The sequence below is a fragment of the Neopsephotus bourkii genome, unplaced genomic scaffold (assembly GCF_033783945.1).
Source record: "Neopsephotus bourkii isolate Nb327-2 ecotype Australia unplaced genomic scaffold, CSIRO-AGI_Nbou_v1 NB_1663, whole genome shotgun sequence".
Classification (NCBI taxonomy): domain Eukaryota; kingdom Metazoa; phylum Chordata; class Aves; order Psittaciformes; family Psittacidae; genus Neopsephotus; species Neopsephotus bourkii.
The window spans coordinates 194,463-219,206 of record NW_026902137.1 but is presented as its reverse complement, the minus strand read 5'-3'; the positions used below and the strand labels follow the sequence as shown (position 1 = coordinate 219,206).

Sequence of the window (24,744 nt, the reverse complement as noted above, 5' to 3'; positions counted from 1 at the left end):
AGTCACTGCTGAAGTTTTGACTGATTACTGGTTCAAGGCCAAGGAGCTTCATTATCAGATATGGGTGAGTATGCAGCACTGGGTGCTGAGGAAACCATCCCCCTGGAGCTGTAAATGAGGAAAATATGGTGGAATTCCTCAGTGCCATTTTTTACAAAGTCACTTTTGAGAGGAGAAATGTGATCTTTATAGTTTTAGAAACTACACTGCTTGCATGATAGCTCTGCCAGTAAATGCAGAGAAAAGCAATAAGAGTATTTGATGTTCAGCAAACTATCACCAGGTGTATGATTTCACACTCTATTGCAACTGAAAGTGGAAGAGTTGGTTTTTTTTCACCTGGGGTAAAAATAAGGAAATCTGGCACAAACTCTAGTGTAAGAGAAGGAGCTCAGTTTCTTTAAGGAAAGAAAGAGGTAGCACATAAAAGTAAAGTCACTTGCAAACATGGTGTTGAAGCAGATACTCGCTGCCTTACTCCATCAGGGTGCAACCTCTTGTATACTTCCCACTGCAACATTATTTCTGATAAATTATTTAGGTTGGAAAGGTATTTTACCCTCCCACCCTGCTCAGGCAAATCATTAAGTGCATCAAAGCCTTTCCTATGTTATCAAACCTGAAAACATTCTTTAAAATGAGAGAGGTATGGCTGCTTTTAACACGGATTTTATCCTTTCAGCATTCTTCCCAAAGCCCTCTCAGGACCTGGGGAGTTTTCTCCATTGTTCATGGGGCTTTGGGTTGGGATTTATTTTTTTTTAAGACCATGTTGAATTATTGAAAACCAATAAAATATTTAGTATCTGATCAATAATACATTGGTTGCTCTGCTACTTATTTTTATTATTGACAGAAGCAACTTGGCTGCCCGAGATGAGAATACACTAAGATGAGACAGACGTTGCCGTAATCAAGACAACTGGGAATTGGATATGAGGTGGCCATGGGCTGGTCTATGGGCATCCTTCCTTCCACACTGATGCATATTCAATCTCTCTGGAAAGAGGAACTACTGTGAGTCAGGGTATGTACATCCTAGCATCCTACTATATGCTACAGCTGAACAGTCTCTTGTCAGGCAGTAAGAGGCTTATCATGGAGTGACATTCCTGATACACCTCTTTCTGAGAGCCCTTTTCAGATGAAGATGTCCTGGTTGGCTCAGAGAATTCCATCTTGCAGGTGGCACAGCTCAGGGGGATCCCTTTTGCTGATGGAACTGTGCTTGCATTCTGATGCAAGTACATGGGTTTGCACAGATAGAATAAATCATGTCTGTCTGTGTAGTGGATCCAGATTCAGTTTAAAGCTGGTTTTAAACACAAACGAAAAGAGAGCAATGAATAAAAAAGCCCCCAAAGAGAGATAAGGCAAATTAGGGAACTCCTTGGGAAATTTAAAATGCACAGCCCAGCTAAGAGAAGCGATATTCATCCCGGGGTGATAAAGGATGGAGTCACTTGTCTTATTTCTGAGAAACTATAGGAGGTATCTGAGGAGCACCAGAAGAAGGGAGAAATGCAAATATTGTTCTACTCATCAGAAAACCAGAGGAGGAAGGGCAGTCAGTTCCCATGCACAGATTTCCTAAATCTGAAACAGATACTGGGAGATAAATACTTCTTTGAGGCTAGGTTTGTGCAGAAAAAAATAATAATCTTGTAGACAAATTCAATACCTTATTAAAATAGAGTTACAGTTACTGGCTGAAGGGAATGTGGTGAGTGCAGTCTATTTGAATTTTAGAAAAGCATCTGATGCAATTGCTCATAAAATTTTAATCTCAAAATAAATTAAAACCAGCTTTGATATAAGCACAGTTCCATGAATCTACAACTGACTAAAGAATCATAAAAGAATGAAAAGTGGCATTTACATTGCACTGGAGGAAGTAAGCTTGCTTACTATGACTCTGGTAAGAATAATTGGCCTTATTTATTATCTCCTAAGCAATAGAGAATAGGAAGCGTAACAGCACAGTGCCGGTCTAAACAGGAAGGCGTATGATGGACGTGAACATTGGAAGAGAAGTAATACTTTGTTTTTCTGCTCATGGTGGACAGTTACAGCAGGCAGATAAGGTGCTTTAAATTCATGCCTTTGCTTACTCAAGAGATACCTTGGGCAGGCAGAGGCCAGTGTTGCACTCAGCTCTCCTGTTTTAAACCAACAAGCATGCAGGGAAGTTAAATGCTTGTCTTTCATAAGCAGTAATGTACGTGATATTAATGATATGAACATAGTTACTGCTGTTTTTCCTTAATTTGATATAGTCTGCAAGAAGGAATCTGCTGTGATGCATTACTAGATCCCAGCAGACTGATGCTCTGTGGTGGCTTGGGGCTGCATTTCACCCATCTGCTTTTTGGGGAAAGGCTCAAGGATTCACTTTGGATGAGTCCAAACCAGATAGGATGAGAGCAATCACAAAGATGTATGGACCAAGGTGTGAAAAGGTAGAGGCGAGTTATTTTATAAAGCAGGACTGTGATTCTGAGGTTTTCCTCGCTCTAATTAATCCATGTGCACAACAGAGGGATCCCTTGATAGTTTGCCTGGGGAAAAAAGAATAAAGAACCTTGAGAATGTTCTGGGGAGAGCAAAAACTGAGCTGGAGAGTCCAGATGAGACAGAAGTAGATATCATCTCTGCACAGTGGTAATTGACTTTGAAGACGCTATTCATCTGAATTACTCAATTTGCCAGGATTCCCATCCTTTCTATCTTCACTGAGGAATTCAATATATTCAAGAGTACAGATGTGCAAAGAACTGATTTTTCTGTCTGTTGCACAACCTGAATAAGAAAATGTAAAAAGAAATCGTTTCACATCAACCTGATGAGATTTAGAAAATTTGTTTAGTGAAATTAAAGTAAAAAATCTTTCTCTTGAAAAGCTTTTTGTTATCCACTTTTGTATTCTTTTAAAAGAAAACAGATGTCTTGTTCTGTAACTTATCAATGCTTTGTTCAAAGACACCAAGAAAAAACACCTTAGTTTAGGGTTTTTTTCTTAAGGATTTCTTTTTCTGAAGCAATTTCGCAAACCAAAATATATTAGGAAAATCTTCTCTTCAATGAGTGTCTTCATGTTTCTGATGGGACATGTTCAGAGGAAAGGCCAACCTCCGCTGATTCTGAGGGCTTCTGGGTACTTGCTTTTCTTTGTACAACATGATGTACATGGGGGGCACTGCTTCTCATCGCTATTTCTCATGGAAAGCTTCAGCATCCCCAGCACTAAGGAGGGGTCAGGGTCACTGAGACAGGTGGTGCTCTCCAAGGTAGCATCTCCTCTAGAAGCAAGGGCTTGCTGCACTACCATGGCCTGTTGGGAGCTAAGCTGGCACCCAGCACTTGCATGTACAATCCAGTGCTGGCTGGTACTGCCACTGACCCTCCTTCTTGTGGCTTTTGGGGATTATTCCTCACTTTGGATGAGCTGCACGGAACAGAGTTCAGAGACATCCCTACAGTTCAGATGTTTCAGAGCCTGTATGCAGCCATAGAAGTCTACTTCAAATTTATAGGGACCTCCACAAGGGTCCTATCTCTTCCTACCCCATCCTCTTAAGCCTTCCATGCCGAGTCTCCCATTGCACCCTGGACAAAAGCCAAGCTCATTAGCACCCACAGGAACAATCATTAGCTCATGTTCAGCTCAGTTGAAAGAAGGGCCCTGGATTCCTACAAGCCAGCCTGTATGTGGTGTGACACCGCAGCCACATGGCTGGTGCTCCATCATCCTGCACCATAAAACACCACTTGTCACATCTGGAGCTCCCTCCTCCAGCAGCCTTTACTGCATTCTTCATTTCGATGCCTTGTTCCAGGTTTTAGAGAGCTGCAAGTCCCCTATTGCTCATTAGCAGGCTCAGAGAAACGGCTTTTATAGACCCATGTATTAAACAAATAAAAGACGTCAAGCAAACTTAAAAGCACATCCAGCTGCTTGCAGATTTACAGCATGCACATTAAAATCTCATTAAATGTACTTTTATAAAGGGTGGCTTTATTTTCTGAATCTGAATACCTGTGACAGTGGGAAGTGGGGTTATTGAAATATACTGGCTAAATGAGAACATTTACCAGCATAAAGGCCACATCTCAGTGACAATGCAGAACACACTGGGTGTTTTGTGGGCTGTCACGCAGAAAGGTGCTCTCGGCCTCTCTATCAGGGAGTTTATGAAGCAAATAAACATTTTCTTGCTGTCTGGCTTCCCTGCTTGCCCCCACCTTCTTTTTGTCTCCTAGGAATGGACACTAAAACTTTCAGGACAGTAAAAATGCCACTATTTTATCAATATGATGTCTTTGTGCATCTTGAAATAACCTCATCTCAAATCCCACATTTTGAAACTCTGAGGTAGGTGAAATAGTGATTTGATCCAGAGGAGGCCATGAGGATGATCAGGGGCTGCAGCACCTCCCATACTAAGACAGGCTGAGAAAACTGGGGCTGTTCAGCCTGGAGAGAAGCTGCGTGGAGACCTCAGAGCAGCTTCTAGTGTCTGAAGGAGGCTACAAGGATGCTGGGACTGTATCAGGAACTGTAGTGATAGGACAAGGGGTGATGGGTTCAAACTGAAACAGGGGAGATTTACATTAGATACAAGGAAGAAGCTCTCCCCTGTGAGGGTGCTGAGGTGCTGGCGCAGGGTGCCCAAAGAAGCTGTGGCTGCCCCATCCCTGGCAGTGTTCAAGGCCAGGTTGGACACAGGGGCTTGGAGCAAGCTGCTCTAGTGGAAGGGGTCCCTGCCTGTGGCAGGGGTTGGAACTGGGTGATTTCAAGGAACTTTCCACCCCAGCCATTCTATGATTGCAGAATGTACACAGTACTGGGGTGGGGGTATGGGCGCTGTGGTGTAAGCTGCAGGATCACCAGCAGCTCCCACCAGTGCTGCACTGAAATGTCTTGAAACCAGATGTTTCTGCTGCTGGTCCTTATTGCAGCCAAGGCTAAAGGTGTGCCATGAGAAGGTTTGCAGAGGCATCTTGCTGTGCTGGCAGAGTTCTTTATAGACACATTCTGCAGGCACAGCAGGGACTCCCATGTTTGCACCCCTTTCCCCACTCACTATCCCTTGAGCTATGCAGAGGCAGAAAAGGGAATCTGCTCAGTGTGGCATTTGCTCATCAGATACTATATTGATATGGACAAATGTAAGCAAAAGGAATTGGTTTATGCTACATTAGAATTTTATCTGGAACAGTAGTTCATTTATTAGTGAATAATCCAGTCTATTAAATACTAAAATCTCTTCTTTGACTCTGAAAGTCACTGAGCCCTACTTTGCTGGAGGCTGAGAGAGTATGCTGAGCAAGCCTTGGGGCGTGCTGATCTTCATCCTTCCAACTGGGAGAGATGTGGTGAGGATGAGGACAGGCCTGCACTCTGATCTGGTCTCCCAATCTTCATTTTCTGATAATAACATTTTTTCTAATAGGACTCCTATGTATTCCATTTCTTGTTGCAGAACTAGAAAGTGATTTGATAGCAGAAGAAAGGGTTTATGTCTTCAGGGCCCTATTTTCTGAATATGTACATGCAATTCTTGGCAATAATCTAGATTTTGTATGCAAATTGGGTCACTCTGTGTGTAATTGCCCTTTCAGTGCATAATTGCCCGTGGGCAGGTTTTGTGGAAGATCGTATCAACTGCATGTGCAGGTGAGTCCCATATTTCTATTCACTTCAGGAAATGTGCACTGGCAAGAATTTAAAACCAGACACCCAAGAGGGATGAGGCCTTCTTAGCAGGGTGGAAACAACGAACATTTGGGCTGCGATCAGCAGGCAGGATTTTGTGAAGGTTATGAACCTGAGAAACAGAGAAAATATTTGTGATGCACATTCAGGATACCTTGTGGCAGGGACAGACACTTGAAGGAAGATAGCATGAGCCTTCTAAACCTGGGACAGTGATTGCTGGGCTTTGAAAGGATGGCTCATGTTAACCATTCCCTCTCGAGCCTAGTGCAAGGCAATTGATGCGTAGAAGATGAGGAAAAGTCAAAACTCCTCCTTGGGTTCTCATTCTTTATGTGAATAGTGAGATGGGGAGGGGCTGAAGCGGTTTCCTTCAAGCAACATGGATTTCAGTGTGCTTAGGTCCATGGGACATGGCAGCACCCTGCCTGTGCTGGGATGGGTCTGGATTTCAGACTACCCTGTGCAGAGGCCTTTATTAGTGAGCAGCCTTTAAGCACTTTTCAGGGAGGCTGATGCTTGGACAAGTGCATCCCATTTCTCAGCTCTCCCAGAAGTCTGCTTCTTCATTCACAGCAGAACCCAGATCAGCCCATACTTGATTTTAAGCATGTTTGGTTTCTGTTCCAATTGATAGGAATGCTGAGTACTGAAGAGCTTGCTGAAATGGGTCCAAAGCACCAGAATGACGAGGATGGGAGAGGCGTTTTGATATCACAATTAGAGAAAGCTTGCTCCAGGGTCTCTAAGGAATTCTCACAAAACTTTGGTGAGTTCTTACCAAAACCTGAGGCCATTTTCTCTTTCCCAGTCTTTTTACCTTACTTTTAAAGGCACTTTTTCTGAAGATTTACTTTTAGAAACCTTCTACTGAGTGCATTTGACTGCTCCATATTTCAGAAACAATATGGGAACAGCAAAATCTCTCTCTTTAGGCTCCATTATCTTAGACTCCTATTGTCAGCATAGAGTTATAAAGAACCAAGACTACCTTTAAACACTGAATAGCTTAAGTGCTCAAAACATAAAATGAAAGCACTAAACATATCAGTTTTGTATAAAAAACGTGCCCCTTTTCTCTTGTAATAAACAAATAGATATATAACAGCAACCAAAATAAAGCAGGTAAATGCTTCAACTCCTCTCCTTGGAGTGCTGGGCTGTAACTGCTGGCTGTATGGAAATACATCACTTGTGTTGACTTTAACCTCCGTACCAGGAATGAGAGTCACCATCTATTCACATCTTCTGGTGGCAGAGTGGGTCATTTCAAGGGGCAGCAGTGCAGGAAATACTGTCTGTGCCATTGGGGTCCCCTCGAGCAGCGTGTGCATCCAGCAGAGCTCCAGGGTTTTTCTGTTAGTCAGCCACCGTCCTGTTGCTGATTAAATTCTTCTGGGCAAACCGTGTCCATCTGTGATAAATTTGATAAGATAAATGATCTTTCTAGACAAAGGAACTGCAGGATACCCCATCTATCTAGACCGAAGATATCCTTTGATATAGAGCCACATGGGAAATTATCAGCTCAAGTGAAAGTGCTGAGAATTTATACAGGAACTGTAAAGTGGGTACAGTGCTGGCTGAAGGGGAGACAGTGAGAGGGAGTGATCATTCTGAAGTGAGGCTATTGGTAAACACCCCTGAGGATCAGGAGTGGGGCTGAGCATATTTCATTTTTGTATTGACCCTGGAAAGGAACGCTGAGTATGCCAGTGTCACAGCCCATGAGATGGTAGGATCATCGTCAATGCAAACCAGGATGGGGCTCTTAACTGAAGACTGACCTTGAACAATGAAGTAATAGAAAAGGCACAAAATGCAATAGTATATAAGATATGGACAAGTATTTATGGAGCAGCAGTGACAATTTCAGCTATTTTTTAGAAATGACTGAAGATGAGGAAAAACCCAAGTGCACTTGGATGCCTATTGGTTAACTACTAAGTGCCAGAAGAAAAACTGATCAGATATACCCAAGCTGGATTTCCAGTTTAGGCTGGAAGTCTAGGGAAGCACTAAGTCAATTTTACAGAGTCTGACCTCATCAGAAGAGTGTGCACAGTTCTCTTCCCCTAAGTGTGAGAGTGAAGAATTCAAACAGTAAATGGTCCAGTGAGGGGATTTAGGACAATCAGAGGAATGCGAGGGCCATTCATCTGAGAGAAGAAAAAAGCACAGAGTTTAGCTAGGTAAAGACTAAGAGCGGAACGTGCAGGGAGGCAAACACCCAAAGGAGAGAATTACTGCTGAGAAGAAATAACAGCGATAAGGACAAACGAGGCATGAAGACAAATGGATTAAATAAGCCAAGAATTACTTTAGGCTTGAAATTAGAGCAAGTCTATGTAGCCAGAAGTGGGGCAAACCCCTTTAGCAGCCATGTAATGTGAAGTGTGAACAGTATATTATCATGTGTTTTAATGGATCTGCAAGAAACCAACAGGACCTGGGTGTCAGGACCAGAGAACATATTCCTATGCAATGTTTATTGGTAAGGACTGGGCACCCTGAGCATTGTGTGCTGGAGTATGCTGTGTAATGGCAGCCCACATGCATGTAAAGAAAATATTTATCTATAGGGAAGTGTGAAGAACAGATGCAGTTCCTGGCACATACATCTTTGAAGGTAAGCAGAGGAATTCATGTCTGAAGAAAACTGCTATTCAGCATTATCATTTTACACCTGGTTTTAAGCAGTTAAGCTGCGAACTGAAGGAGGCAAAAATCAGATCAGGAGAGTTACCTGCCCGGTCACAGGTTGTGAGTAGCAAAGAGCTGTAATGGGCAGGCTGTGCACATGTGTGATCTCAGTGCTCCTCAAGGATTCAGAGGATACGTACAGAGAAAGCATGCTTTTGCCAAAACTGACTCAGGTCATGAATGATTCATGAACAGAAAACAAGGCTACATTCATCAGATAATTTATATGTAAACCACTAATTCCACCAGCTACAGAAATGAGCCTGTATCCCTGGAGGTCAGAGCTGTAATGAGCCGCTAGCAGTGGGAAGGATGCCTTTATATTTATGCCCTGTGATATTTTCCCATTAGGCTGTCACCAGCCCCTCGGTGGCCTGTGCAGGAGATGGTTTTGCTGTTTATCAGCGGGGACCATCCTGGCTACCAGCAGCTGATGCACAGACTTTACTGGGGTTTGCTCCCCTGGTGCGGCAGTGCTGGGGATGCCAAGCTCATCGCAGAAGCTTTGATTTGAGCAGAAGTGGTGTGCTCACTGAAAGCCAGAATCCTTGTTCTCACTGTAAGTGGGACCACAGGCATGCTGCCTGAGCTTACATCTACTGCAGTTTGCTGGGACTGAAAAAGGCTTCAAAGTCTTCCCCTGTCTGCAAACCTGCCCTATGACAGAGATCAAGGCCAGTGGGGATAAGAGACCTCAGCTCTCTGTTGGATTTTCCCATTGCCCTGTCTAAGACAACCGCAGTCTTCTGGAGCTACGGTGCCTCCAAAGTTAGTCACCTTTCTCATGCTTCTTGAGGTCTACTTGTAAGAGTCCTGACTCTGTTCACTTTCTATGTGATGCAAGCATTTGCCCCATGGCTGGTTGACTAGCAAACAGAGAAATCTATGTAAACCAGTGTTTTTAGTATTCTTCACTAGTACTGATCTGTCAGTTTAGTTGCAGAATAGTCCTGAACCTGCTGCAGAACATAGTAAGCAGCAGAAATATATTTCCCCTTCCAGTAAATGGTGTGAAACCTATGGAATTTAACTGAATATGTTCACCCACCTCTACTCACCTTGTTCCAAGCAACTCTTCCAGTTTTTTAAACCTCTATCTTTAGAGCAAACTAGGCCAGATGGACATTTGGTCTGACCCAGTAGTGCTGCTATTATTTTTTTATTAGAAATAAGCTCAGTTAATAGAAAATTAATTCTGACTTGTGGCTGGAGCTGCTCCAAGGCTGTGCAGCTGCAGAGCATCAAGACCAGAGGGGAGCACACATTCCCTAAGAGGATGGGCTGTGAGAGTCTGGCATCCCTTCTGCATTGCTTGACCCCCAGGGAAGATTGCAGAGGAGAGGCAAAAAGTCTTGTAATGTCAGTGGGCAAACCAGAAAACCCTGTCGCTCAGATCTACTTGTAGATCATCCATCCTGGATCTAGGAAGCCAGCCAAAAAGCTTGATGGGTATTAATAATGGGGATGTGATCTAACGCTCTGCTTCCTCCTGACCTTGAGAGGAAAAGTGTGTGAGATGCCCCCTCTGAGCAAGCTGAGCTATGTCAGGAAGCCAGAAGTACTGCCCTCAGTGTTTTGTCTAGATGGTCCTGATGGAATTAGCAAATTCAGAATCAGTTTTGACCCATTTGATTCACTGCTCTGACCCCAGCACGTGCTCTGCTGCATGCTGTACATCCTTTGCAGTGCCCCATGGCTGCCCGCAGAGCAGCACTCCTCATCCACCACAGCCTCCTCATTTTCTACACACTATTTTTTATTCCCTTTGTCCTCTTTCTCTCGCATGTGCATACAGACACCTTTGAAACTTCTCAGCTGGCCAGTTTCCTACTTAACTGGTTTGTTTATTATTGCTTTCCAAATTGCTTCCCTTTGCGTTTGCCCTCCCTCAGGTCTTTTGTTATCAGCAGCTTTTCCTTCTTCATGTTTCTTTCAGGGACTATTTCCTTCCTCCTCTGTTACTTCCAGATGCTGCCTGCTCTATCCACCCCTCCTACCCATCCATTTATTTTTAAGCTCACCGCAACAGTTTTTGTCTCACACCACTGCATTCATTCCAGACCTCCCCAGCAGTTTTTAAAAGACATCCTACATCCAGCCTACCTTTGCATGGAGCTTATATTGTTAAATGTACTAAATGCTCTCCTCTGAATAGAGGGCGAGTAGAGCTAGGAGGGGACCTTTCAGACAGATCCCTCACATATTCTTTCTGTGGTCCAGATGTGGACAGGTATGCTGACCTTCTCCTTAGCAGACACATCAGACTCTCTTTTGGATAACTTCAGAGAGTGTGATTGCTGAGATCTGATCATTCCCTGATTTTTTAGAAGGGAATTTTACTTGCTATCGAGAGCTTTCTATGACATTTGCTTTCAAAGGCATTTCATATCTGCTTTTATCTGCTATGGATTTTCAGTTCTCACATCCATATGTTAAGATGTAAATGAAAAAGGCAAGAAAGCCCTTTCTGATGCTAACTGTGGAATTTCAATAACCAAATATTTTTAAGGTGGTACAAGCAATGCCCTTCTTCTAATTCACAGCCTTATTTCCTTTCTGAAATCTCCATGGCACAGGAGATAGTTGCTGCCAGCATATGTAAAGAAGTTGGTTGTCATCCCTACCTTCTAAAGCTGTTCTTGAGTTTTTACTGCAGTGAGCGCTAAGAGTGTTTTCAACGTGAATATTATCAGTGTTTTCCCCACAGTTCTGCAAAGCCTTCTGGTCCTCACTTCAGTGTTGGCTAAGCTGTCATTTACAAGAGTGATGCTGTCATTACAATATTTGATTATTTTTTCTTAGAATAGCTGTAGTTGAAAGCACATTCTGCATTTCAAAAGGGAAATGGTTATTTATTTCTTGCAATGAGGTTGAGGGCAAGGCCAAGTAGTAGGTGCGGGAGAACTCACTTTTGACTTCAGCACTGCGGTAGCATCAGGCAAACAAGCTGCCTCTGTGCTCACCCTGACCATGGGACAACCCCTGGCAGAGGGCACATCTTTGTGTTGTCTTATACCTCCAGATGCACTTGCAGTGGACACTGTCGAGTGTTTTTTTGCAATATAGTAGTTAAATGATGATGCTTCCCTGAGCCTAGGGACTTGTCTGCTGATCATTTATTCTTTCATTACAAACAATGCTTTTTTGATTTGTTCATACAGTAAACATACAGTCCTCTGGGTCAGACTCCTCTTGCAGGCCTTACTATATCCAACTGCACTATTGATGAGAAAAACACTGCAGAAGACCTTCCCAATTCACCTTGTTTCTTCTGTACCGTGGTCGCAGAGCCATTCTGCTATTCCCTTGCAGAGCTTTGCAGGCGCCAGGTTTTGAGGCCTTGCAGAGGAGACAAGTGTTTGTCCCTGTGTTCCCAGCAAACACTGCCTGTTCCAGCAGCCCTGATGGACCTCAACAAAACTGCTCTTGAGTTTTCTATGTTGTTTCACTGTTGTTTTTCTTAATAGCTCCATGCAGTTTCTGCCTGTCTGATGCTTTCTAAAAGTGCTTTGCCCACTTCACCTTTTGCTTTTGGCTGTTAAAAATCTTTCTGTGTTAATTCCTAAGAGGGGCTCCAGCTGCTGTAGCCTGTAGTAAGGACCTCAGCAATCGGATGAAGTGTTTTCCTGTCACTTCTTTGAGAAGCCACTTTTGGCTTCGTGATCCATCTCAATCCTCTTGTCTTGCCTCACGTGGCGTTTTCCAGCATTGTTCTTTGTTTTACAGAGAACTGCTGCTGCTGTGTTCATGAGTATCATTTTGGAGAAGCTGATATTGTTGTCTCAACTCTTTCACACATAATCTAGATGACCTCCCCGACTCTGACTTGAGGTTTACTTGCCTGTAAGCTGGCAGTGGTGGTTACTGGTTGAGGGCATCCTGCAGGAAGATGTGTGAACTGTAAATCAAAGCCTTGTAGTGCCTGATATATTTTTTAGTTCAAATTGAAATTGATTCTGTGCTTGTCTTACAGCCTTTCACTGTCGGTTTGGTTAATGAATTAGGACTTTATTTGCTTTTTAGTTTAATCCTAAACCTTCCCATGCAAATGATGATTCCTTCTGGCCTCATTCAGTCTGTATCCAATGGTCATTCTGCAACTGCAGCTGTGAGAGCAGGGTAAATGTCACCAATCTTTTGGCGTTTTGATTTGCATAATGAAGACTGCTGTGTGATTGCTTTTCCTCACAGTGCTTGATTTTTCCCAGCTGAAATCTCCCATTGTTTAGAGGAAGTCATGCCAGGATTTCATTAGATTCTGGAAACAACTACAGACCTGACCCTTCCACTCAGGCCTGTACTTCTTTGTAGGTGTTTGCTATCAGGTAAATTACAATCGGCTCACTAGATACCAGTGTATAAGCAATTCTTCTGACACACAAATTACTGAAAATTATTAGTTGTGTAGACACTGTACTACAAGTTTAATCATACACGTAACCTAGAGATTTCAGACTCCATGCAAACTTGTGCAGAGGTATTGCTGCTCCCAGCATGACTCTGCTGCTGGAGGTTAAGTGCAGCTCTGGAGAAGCCCACCAGCTGATGTTACATTGGTTTATAGATTCTAGGGCTCATCACGGATCCTCTAGGTTTATCCAGTGCGGCATCCTTGGTGTTTGCTTGCAGACCGAGATCACAGGTTTGCTGCCTCTCCCTGGATATATCTCAATCAAGGGTCTATGAGCAATCTGTGTTCTCCTTGATGGTATCTCCAGTGCTTAGACAGCTCCATAGCCCTGCATCTGGGAGGCACAGTTTGTCTGTTCAGTTCTTACAAGAGTCTTGAGAACTGAACCATGATGGAACAAACCTATGAAATTCTCTCAAATCAAATACAACCTTTTTATGACTTTACACATTCTCAGGAAGATTTACTGCCTAAAATAGTCTGGTGGCTTCCAGTCAGAAGCCAGTAGTCCAAATCAATTCGCCTTACCTCAAATGAGAGGCATGCAAAGAATCTCTTGATCATGTAAAAAACTCTTACAACCAGAAGCAATGTGCTAAAACAGTTATAAAAATGGGCAAAAGCTAAAAGATGATTCAGGGTTGGTACTGAAACTCTGATTTCTGTTTGGCTGAAAGGGTGGAGTTCCACGCTCCACTGATGACAATGTTGGATTTCCTACATCCAGTAAATATCCACATGGGAGAACAGGATCACTGTCAATCAGTGGATGAAAGACAAGAATGAGCCAACTGCTGGACCTCAGTGTTAGAAGCTCTAAATTACAGTATGAGTGATAGAGGAAACTCTGTATGTGCCTGCCTCTGCTGTGTACCTGTTCTGTTTGGAAAGTGTTCTTCTTTCTTTCCCAGTGTTTGGAAAGAGCCCCCTTCCCCCATCCCTAACTCAGTGCTAAAGCATGACATTCCAGTTGAAGCTATGTGTGCAGCATCTGCTCTCCTCCCCCTTGTATCACATGCACAGACTATTTATAGCAGGAACGAATTTTTGTTCTTATGCATCATTCCATCCAGCAGAAAGCAAAACAGAAGGAGAAGCTGGTGCAGGAAAATGCTCTCTCAAGTCAGATTTGTAACAGAGAAAGGAGGAGCAAGCTTTATCCCCTTGCAGTACTACTCTCAAACCCCGCAGCCTAGATCCAGAATCATAGGTTGGCCACTGCGCAATGCCAAAGTACCTCTTGGAGGCCATCATAGCACAGTAATGAGCACATGCGGGTTGAGCCAAGTGTATTTAGTTTTTAGAAGACTGGCATAAGTCATCTTTATTGAATATAATTTAGTTTTAACATATTGCTCTGTGCTTGAGTTATTATCTTCAGTGTGCTTGGAGAAATAAATTACATTGAAGCCTTTATTTTTGACCTGTGACATCAATACACGCCATGGACGGATTCCAAAATCTTATCAGCTTTGGCATGGCTATTAAATTACAGTGGTGAACAAACCTCTTTAGAAATGAAAAATGCTTTTGGAGCTTTGACCTTTTACATTTCAATTCGTAAAGAGCCCAGTGCAAATGGGAAATGCTGATCAAAATCCAGTCACTTTAATCTTGCAGGGTGTCCTTTCTGCAGAAGAAAAGAACAAAACGTATCTTCTTGCTTTGCAGCCTTTCAGATCTTGATACCCAAGTTTGCCTGCAACTATGAGATCTGGTGCTGGAAAGCCATGTTTGTAAAGTACAGAACATGGTAAATTAGCCAAAGCCACAGAATTTCTAAAAAGAAACTCCCTCCGAGATAAAGATGTGAATTCCAACAGGACAAAGGCACACAGCTATTCCTCTAGCACACGCTGTCTTATTTGATGTGCAGAGAGTACACGTGAGGATGCTGCAATGTTTTAACCTCCACTCCAGCTCTTCCCTCAAAGCGCACTGAGGCTTCTTCTGTTTGAAAGATGGGAAATTGAACCAAAATGGGTATTTTATGTATTCTTCAGCCAGTTAGAAGTACGCCAAGATTTGGGTCGTTTTTCTCACTTCTCCCACTGTGGCTTCTGTCTTCACAAAACCACCTTCCATTTTCCAAAAACTCTGCCTTATTCCTTGTCAGCAAATGGTGACATGAAGCCTGGAAAGTCGGGTGAGGAATTATACAGGGGTTAAAGGACAGAGTTTAGAAACCATATTGCAGAGCTCTTTGTGGAATATGCAGTAGAGATACATCTCTGTAGCAAAACTAACCTGTTTATTATTTAACCCATGCTTTCTGCCTTCCTCTGCTCTTCTCAACCAGATGAAGCAAATGGTTTAGCTGTTCATGCTCACAGAGGTGGGACAAGGGTGTTTCCAAATCCCTGTGTGAAGCTGAAGACATGACATGTTACACAGCCTCTGTAGCACTTGGTGTGAAAATGAATTCCTTTCTCATCAGTTCTCCTGGCTAAGCTTGCTTTCAACATCATTTAATAGTGCTTTACGTATTTCTGACGATTTTTGAAGAGACACAATTTTCCTACTGATGAGGAGAATAAAAAGCACAAGTTGCATGCAAATTAATGAATACAACTGGACAAAGAGCCATACGAATTTGTTGTTCCTTATTAAGCTTTTAAAGCTGTAGCACTACAGAGATGAAGAGCAATTGCTGGGTTGTGATGTTTCCACCCTAGGACATCCATCACATGCTCCTTTATATGCCACTTTAATCCTATATTATCTCCTCATAGCCAGTGAAAATCTTGACATTCAAAAGAAGGATCTGGATAGTTTCTTTTGCTGAATAAGAGAAAAGGTATGGACATAACTGCCTGGGGCATAGAAAGGTCCCTACAGTTGTGAATGTTGAGAAGATGATAGAGAATACTGATGCACCAAATGGGACTTACACTTCTAAATGGGTAATTACAGGCCCATAAACTCACCAAGAGCAGGTTTGCAATTAATTTTTTGTTTTGTTTTTTTTTTTTATTTATAGGTACAATATTGAACCTAAACTCATGGCCAGTAAGTAGTTAACAAGTATTCAAGCCTGGTCTGTCAGCCAGACAGCTAAAATAAAGCACCGTGCTGCAGGAAAAGCCTAATGTATGTTAATTGAATGCCAATTGATTAAACATATTCATTGAGGTTTCACATCTAGGTCATAAGTAATCTATCTATTACATACTTGTTAAACCTCATTAAATAATTGCCTGGTGGTATTTAACATGCAATAAGTATCCCCTGAAATTCAGCTAAAATGTATTCTTGCATCTGCTTAGGAAGTCGCCGAAGTGAATCGATGGAAGAATGTCAAAAAAGATGAATGTTAAACAGACCATCTGAAGTTTTTAAATAAAAGAGATGTGCTGTATGGTGGTGCAAGATATTCCAGTAAGCCTGCTAAAAGGCATCTATATCTACACAATTATCCATGTAATACCGTGCAGGGGGAACGGATTAGTGACTACAAATCTGTGTGTGAAATGGGATGCTGGAGTCTGCAGGACAGAGGAAGAACTCTTGATGCCTGGGTAAGGACAGACCCTGGAAGACTTTTCCAAGGTAAAAGGACATGGTGTTGCAAACTTTACTTTTATAGGTGAAAAATGATAGCTACAAATCTAAATGTTTATTCACAGGTACACGGCTCATTTATGCCACTTGTTGCTTTTGAATTATTAGTGACATCTTGAGCGAAATTGATGCTACAAACCTCAGTTAAAGGCTCGTAGGGTCTGTGAGAGGCAGCCACTTTATATCACACATCGCTCATCGAAGGCAGGAGTAATCTTAGGCACAGAGTTGAACAGATTTGCCTAGAAAATCAATGGAGAACATCAGATAGCAAATTCAGAAATATATCTACCCTTCATCTACGGCTGTGTCACGTAACTTGGTGTATGCACTGCAGCCTGATTTAGCAAACTCTGCTCCTCCAGAGCAGACACCACATCAGAACTTGAAAACTTTCCATTCCTGTTATCCAAGTGCACATGGGCTGCCCTGAAGCCTTAATAACGAGCAGCAAACAAATACAAAAGGAAAGTTTATCAGCTACAGCTTCAATTCTGATGGGTTTCCAAGACATCTGGTTGTGGCACAAATGGTCAGCGTGTGCAGTTTGTGATGCTTTCTTTGCTGTTGCGCAGTGTGTTGGACCAGGTTCTTGGCAGAAAAGGTTTTATTCTTCACAGGGCTTCCTGAAGAGCCTCTCTGAGCTCCACAACAAGGTGAAAATGCTCCTTTGCCTCCTCATCCCTCTGAGTTATTTCCAGTCCTGGGGGCATCTGAGCTGCAGATGACAACTCCACAGCACCTCTCCCATCCCACACAGACCTGATCTGGCAATGAACCTGCTTCAACCCACCCATCAGGCAGTTCAGAGACTGATTCCAAAAACCCCAGAGAGACAGAAGTGTGACCATGACTAAGAACCCGAAATATCTAAGGTTTTTCTGAGAGAGGTTTGGTATTTAATAGAGATGAGATAGAAATTGGGCTGAAATGTTTTTTTTTCTACCCAGCTTTTTATTCTTATTATTAAGCTTGTAGGGAATTTCAAAGCCAAAATTACAGCAAGAGGGTGAGAGCAAACACACGGGGGAGCACTTAGACTGTAATAGTCAGTAACCAAGTACTCAATACAGCCAGCTAGTGTACCTGAGATTGCCATTTCAGAGGAAAACCTGGCTTTTCCAAACTCGGGTTTGTGCTTAAGAATTCACCATTTCCCAGAAACCAAAAGTCCCACGTGGAGTTTTCTAATGCCAGGACCACAGGGAGGGTCACATACTCTGTGCTTGAAAAGAGAACTGTCGGGAAGTGTCAGCATCTTGAACCACAAGGAGGTGCTGCAGTTTGAAGCCTGTTTGCATGAATTGCCATCTTTTGTTTTACTGCCGGCTGTAGAGTTAGAAATTTATCTCAACAAGCTTTCTCATCTATTTCAGGTTGCCTATTTGCCATCATTGGCAGGCTGCTCAGCAAACCTCCCTGTTTGGAAAGGTACCTCCTGAAATACGGTTTTGAGACTGAAGTAGGTATTTGAAGGGTCCACCATGCAAGGGAAGCACTTGGCCTCCATAATAGATTTCCTGTATTTGCAGACTTTTTGTCATGTTTACTCAGTAAACATTTGTTACACAGATTGAATGATTTAATTTTGTCAGTACTTGCAAAGATAGGGAATTCAGGAACATTGCTTAATGCACAGCCAAAACATAGCAACAGCCATTACAGAGTTTTGTACAATTGAGTTTCTATTAATGGTGTTTGTGCTCCTGTTTTCAAGCTGGAAATGTGATATATGCCCACGCTTCATTAAAGGTGTGTTGTAAGGCCGTTAGTAGCAATGATGATCGTACTTTGAGTTTCTTTAATTTTTGCATTATTAAGGAATCCCTTCCTCATTCTCGTATAACAAACTCCAGAATTATCCTCACAGAGGGAAATGCTTCCTTCCCTCTGCTGTTCCAGGAATAACTCTTACCTTTTTGCAGCCATCAGCTCTACCACAAACCTCTTTGCTATACCCAGTAGAGCATCTCCTTCATCCTCCCCAGCTTTGCTCACCACAAGGGACTGGAGAGTGCGGCGTTTAATAAGACCCAAGAGAGAACAGAGGAGGAGGAAAAAGTTTCTTATGCACATACACGTACACACGGCAAGGAAATAGCACTGGAGACAGCATTCCTCTGCCACTATGCTGGAACAAAGAAGTGATTCATAACTGAGGCTGGGGAAGAGTGTGGGTGAAGGGAGAGGAAGGCAGGAATTTTTATTACCTATTAAAGTAAGGAGTTAAATTTTGTCATTGAAATTAGTACTATTTGACTTATTTATGTATTTACTGGCTTATGCAGGTGGTGAGTGCTGTGGCCCTTGGAAGTCTACAGCAGGTTCTTGTGCCTACACAGCATCCCTGGATGCTCATAAGGCTGTGTTGATGAACGTTTCAAATGGCAAATAGCAGTAAGTGTCCTTCTAGCACTGATGTTTATTTACAGTCAGTAGGGTTAATGGAAAATTGGTATTATGATGATTTAATAGGGAATTTTATTGCAAAATAGAAAGATATTGCAGCACCTGTATGCATCACATGGATAGATGAAAAAATCTTTGTATTTTAGTTGCTATGAGTGGGTTCAATGTACTTAACAAACAAAAAAGTCGATATTGTGGTCTGCATTATCCAGATATGGAAATAGAGCCGAAAGATACTACTTCTCTGACCATAAGTCAGGGGCAAACACACTAGTTTGCTTACGCAGTCCCAGGTGCACAGTGTGCTGCAGGAGTCTCAGCTACATAATATCTGTGGAGTTCTCATATTAGGAAACACCTGGCAAGCAAGGAGAAACTATACTCACGTTAATCAAATAAATGAACTAAAAATATGGTATTTATAAAATGCTGCTTAATGTTATCTCACGGAAGAGCCCATACTGTTCTGTGAAAAAATACTCATTTCTCTCCAGTCTGTTACACTTCCTCATGTTCCTGCAGCAGCGTGGAGAAGGTTTTCAACAGTTTCCATCTGCAAGGATGTTTTAAATAGTCTCCTACAAACATTTCTTGGGAGAGTGATCAGCTACATGGGCATCGTTTTTCTTCCAAAGGAAGGAGTAATAACTATGTCAGTGTAAGACTGGTGCTGTGATGCTCCAGACCAGCCTGACCATTGAGCCAGAATAATGATTTTGATTGCCAAAAGCATCAATAAAACTGAAAATCATTTCAGGAGTCTCTTGAAGAGCGAGGTGGGCTACACTTCAGGGCCCAGCTCAGGTGAAGTAAGCATAAGGTGAATCATACTGAAAGGAAAAAGAAACCCAATTTAAAGTACTCATATGTGGCGCTGGTGTTAAATTAACTGTAGGTAGTCAGGAGAGGAACAAGGTAACATTTCCAACAGGCATTTATTTAATAAGAAATGGTGGCCATACAAAATGTTCATTTGTATAGAAAAAGCTAGCTGAAAGCACAAAATTATTGCATATCTTTAACATGAAGTGACACCTCAGCATGGATACTTTGCTCAGCTTTGCTTTCCAGCCTTACAGAAGGATAGGACAGAAAAGAAAAAGGTCTAGGGAAGGTAGTGAAAATGATTAAGGGAATACAAAGCTGCAGTGTGTGGAGAGATTAAAAGATTAGAACTATGTATCTTAGACATTAGAGGAACAAGGGGTGATGATAGAGAGATACAAAAAATAGCAAAGTGTTTAAAGAAGTTAAGTCAAGAGCTCCTTTTCCTTGAGTAAGAAGCACATGAAATTAAAAAGCAACTAATTTAGATCTTTTTCTGTACTTAGCAGCAGGGTAGCAATGCTCAACAGAAGACTGGCATCTGTATGAATGATGTCTAAGTGTACATAAGGAGGACTAACCTATAAAAACCATCAGGGTCATGAGCTCAGCCCAGCCAGAAGTTTTCAAAGTCTGAATGAAGGTATCTTAGTTCATTAATGGATTTATTGCTGAAACAGCAGGCAGAATGACTTTCAGAGAAAAATATGATTTTATGTATCTCTGTACTGAGATAGAGATCAGGGTTTTTTTCCTTTATTTCTTTGAAACTAATGAAGTAGAAACTTCTCTATGTGAAATCTACAGCAACAGGAATTATCCTCTGCATGTTTCAATAGATATCTTAGATCCATTCAAATAAGGCACCACACCTTTGCTAGGAGACTGCTGCAATTGCAACAAGACAGTGAGGAACAGCTTTCTGTAATGGATCTTCAGCTGACTGCTCCTGGTCCTGTCTGGAGCAAAATCAAGCAGCTCAGTGTGTGCTGGCTTCAGCTAGTGCTGGGACAGGTGGGACATCGTTGCCTTGGGTACCACAGCCGAGCTCCAAGAAGGCAAGTCAAGGGATGTCTGGGCTTCACAGGCACAAAGTAAGGAATCGCGTGTTCAGCTTCATAATGAGGGCCGTGGGCAGCTCCCCTGACTCTTCTTCATGGATACTGCAGACTGATGGGAGGCACTGCCATCAGCTCAGAGCTGAAACAGAAAGCTGGTCCTACTCTCTGCCATTTATTAAATTATATTTCACTGAAGCAACAGCAGTCTGGGCTGGGCATTTCCAGGGGATTGTTACACTTCTCAGATGGTTAATCACTTGCCCTTTGACCTCCTGCCTTATAACTCTGCTTGACATGTACTATAATTACTACTTGGAGAGTTTTATTACTTAATTATGCTATCAGCTATTGCAGTTTAACATGCCATCGATCTCTCCTGACCAGCCCCTCTTATACCCCCAAACAAATCTCCCCTTTCCACCTCACTTCTCTGCAAATTTCTACAAAGTAAGGCCCTGCACAATTTGTGCTTTGATCAATAAGGTGTAAAATTTTCTAATGTACAAAATACTTGCCTATTTTCTCTTTCTCTCCCACTCCTCCACTTCTGAGCCTTTTGATTTCAGACTTCCATAATCTATAGAGTCACATTTACCAGTGCTAGCATAAAGCAGCCAAAGCGCCTCATTCTTTTTACTATGTCTCCTAAAACCAAATTAAGACTCCATCAGACAAGCTGTTGGCTCATGCGAGCATCTGCCTGGCACTTTGTGGGCTGCTTACAGAGCACTGAACCACTGCATTCTGTCCTCCCATGGACCAACAGAGCAGCCTTTTTCCAGCCAGTGCAGCTTTGCTCAAGTCATGAAACATTTCAGCACACTTTAAAGACCAGCTTTACTGCTGTTGTGTCACTGGAGGAAGATGAAGAAGACACTGCTAGGCCGTTTGGGAGAGTTTGGTTTTGGGGAAGAACTCTCAGCCACCTACTCTTTCTTATCCTGTGGACTTTCTACAATAAGAAGCATGAGGCTGAGGTTCTGTAGTGGTTCCTGAAAGCAAAACACAGTGAAATATGATTTTAAACCAAGTTGGCTCTCATCACCAGTCCCCAGTGCAAGGGTGCACTGATTTATGACAACCTCCCAAAGCTGCCTACAGACTGCTTGACAGCCCAGACAGACACAGATTCTTAATAGCATTCAGTGCAGACCCATCCCCTTCCACCTCCAACATCTCCCCTGTACCAGGACCAGAGCTCAAGATAAATCTGCTGTGCCTGCCCCAAGGGAATTGTCTCCCAGCCTCCTGCAGCTTGTAAGGGTTGTTTCAGGAGATAGAATTAGTACCTTGATGCTCAGTATTGATCTCTGTTTGATTTATGTTCCCTTGATCTGATTTTCTTCTTGGCGTCACGAGTATAAATGAAAAGTTACACCCACAAGAGGCAGAAGTTATGCTGGCTTTAAACTTATGTAAGTGTGATTGAGGTTCCTTAACTCCAGCCTTTCTTAGTGAGAAGGGAGAGCGGTTTTTAAGATCAGCTGTATGGCTCATAGGAGGACAAAATATCCAGGCACTGCAGATTGCAGTCTCCAGCCATTCTTTCAAATTACTTCTTGAACCTGGAGTTCAGGGGAATGAATTCCTGGATCTCTCTCCTAGAGTTAGTTTTTCCTCTTGAAACATCCTTATGTTCTACATCCAGCAGTTCTCCCTTTTGGACTTCCATGTGGGGATGAATAAAGTATTTCTTGTGGGATGTGAGGAGAGAAGTTAGTAGGGACAAAACAAATCCTTTTGCAGCATGATTTCCAATGCACGACCATTTTGTATTGAGATAAGAGCCCACAAAGACATCAAAACTCTGCAATCACTTTTCATTTCCGAGGGGGTCCAACATCTAACATTTCTTCTTCAACTTCACTGGCCACTCATACCTGTATCCAAGGGATTAATAAGGCCTTGAGATTCTCCTCACGAAATTTGATCCATCTTTCTAAGACCACTTCTAAAACATCCATTAATTTATCCTGAAACTCTGTTAGGAGCTGAAGAGCTGCTGCTTAATGAAAAGAGGAGGAAGAGTGGTCTACATGCACTATTTTTCTTCATCATGGCATATGCACGTAGGGTTGATGAAGGTCTGCAGGGAGCAGGCTGTGCAAGTCCACTCCAGGTAATAGAACCAGTGTGAAAGATTTATAAAGGAGAAAGCTTCCAGGGGGTCCCCAGGCAATGCTCTGCAGCAACCCCCGGCTCCTGATGTGACTGATGGGAAAAGTAAGTGTATCTGAGCAAAGGCCACGGACCATAAAAGGCTTTGTGGACAAAATGGGCCTTCTTAATTAAGTTCTGTGCTTTCACATCGCCAGGAGGGAGGACTGCTTGACTGTCAGCAGTGAGCATACAGCCTGCTCCTCTTTATGTCTCCTTCAGGCCCAGGTATTCTTCAGTACCTCCTCAACACTCTCTGACAAAGCACACAGAGAGCTTGGAGTAAAAACATTGTGAGACTTTTAAAACTTTTATTTATTTTTAAATCAAACATTTAAAAAGCAGGTAGCTGTGGGTGTAGAGCAAATTACTCATATAGTATTAGTATTACCATAACTTGTTTAAATTTGGTCTGAAATACAAATGGTCTGGATTTACAAGACTTGCTTGGGGAATAATCCCAGCCTTTTTTAGTCCTTTACCTTGAATTATTGACTATCATGCTTAGCTCTCAGGTGATGGAATAAAGTTGTTAGAAAAATGTGTTTGCATGCCAGTGCTCTGAAACCCTATCAAACCCAGTCTGGTTTTATATCTTTTACACCAAGCTTTGAGAGAGCCCTTCATTTGGGATTAAACACACACCCTGGGGGAAGGCTCTCCTTACTCAAAGACCACCTTGGGGCAGGAGGCAGCATGGCAGTCAGCATGTGCCTGAGATCCTTGCACTATCATGCACTAAGTGTCATCTGAGAGCCTTGGGGGAAGGATAAGAGAATCACTGTAGGCAAAGCAATGCCTACTCAATTTGCTTTCAGCACATTGTCAGCTCTTTCTTGTATTCACTGTCTTCTGTTAATGAGAAAAGGAAAAGGAACTGATGAGATTGGTTTCTCCAGTCTAAGCCTTGATGCACCTTGTGCGAGCAGCACATTATACATGCTGCATTGTGCTAGGTAGATGAAAGCAATGGGATCTTTTATTTTGACAATGTCTCGTTTCTTAGGGTAAATAATAAGCACATTTGGTGAAATTCCAAATGGAGCCTTGGATTAGTTATAGTTTCTGCTGAGAAACCAATTACTCTAAAGTTTGAATGCTCTTTGAGATTACAACACTTGCTAAATTGGGTTCAGAGAGCACTGGGTGGACAAAAAGGTACCTGCTTTTATTATTCTATATTGGCGCATGTGTGTGTGTATTCAAACAAAGAAGGGAGGATAGAAAAAGCCATTTCCCTCCAAATACCAGCCTGCATTTCCAAGTGACATCAGATGGAACCGAAAGAGATACAGGGACAAGCAGAGATTTGAGATGAGTTTTGCACATCGCTGCAGGATACAGGATGGAAATATGAACGGCTCCCTTTGATTAATGTATGCCCAAGGTCACACATGCAACTGTAACAGTCAATAGCAATCAGATTACTGTAATGTATTATTCAGTGTTTATGATGGTGAATTTGTATAGTGCCCGTGAGGCAGCTTTGATCCCCTTGAAATGTTTTGAATGCCTTTTGGGACTGCCACAGAGCAGAGGCACTGGTGCAGCATCTCTTGTTCATGCTCTTCCTGTCAGCCATGTGTAGTTACCCACTTCTGTTGTTTCTGTGTGGACACATACTTGGATTTAATTGTTCTGCAACTGGTTATCAGACTGGCTCTTATGCCCTTAAGTGTTATAATATCATAATACTTTTAATTGAAAGTCCCAAGTGCTTTACACATACTGCTTCATTAGGTTTTGCTATAAATTGGTGATAGCTCTATCTCTATGAAGTTCTTGGCCCACCAATGAGCATGCAGTACCCTGTAGGATGCAGCACTGCTCTGTGTGATAGGTAGATAATAATGCATAATTTATACTTGATTTAACTATCTTGCTCTATGGAGCTTTGAAGA

General features: G+C 42.5%; 1 protein-coding gene and 2 long non-coding RNA genes across 4 annotated transcripts in view; all 3 read left to right on the top strand.

Moving 5' to 3' along the window:
• GSS (glutathione synthetase) overlaps positions 1–24,744 on the top strand; it is a 315,783-nt gene that overhangs the window by 140,707 nt on the left and 150,332 nt on the right. The window lies entirely within an intron of this gene.
• On the top strand, positions 2,301–7,546 carry LOC133224103 (uncharacterized). The gene is made up of 3 exons (XR_009728766.1): positions 2,301–2,459; positions 6,354–6,485; positions 7,415–7,546. It is a non-coding gene; the product is annotated as an uncharacterized LOC133224103 (long non-coding RNA).
• On the top strand, positions 15,787–18,453 carry LOC133224088 (uncharacterized). The gene is made up of 3 exons (XR_009728762.1): positions 15,787–15,920; positions 16,097–16,392; positions 18,380–18,453. It is a non-coding gene; the product is annotated as an uncharacterized LOC133224088 (long non-coding RNA).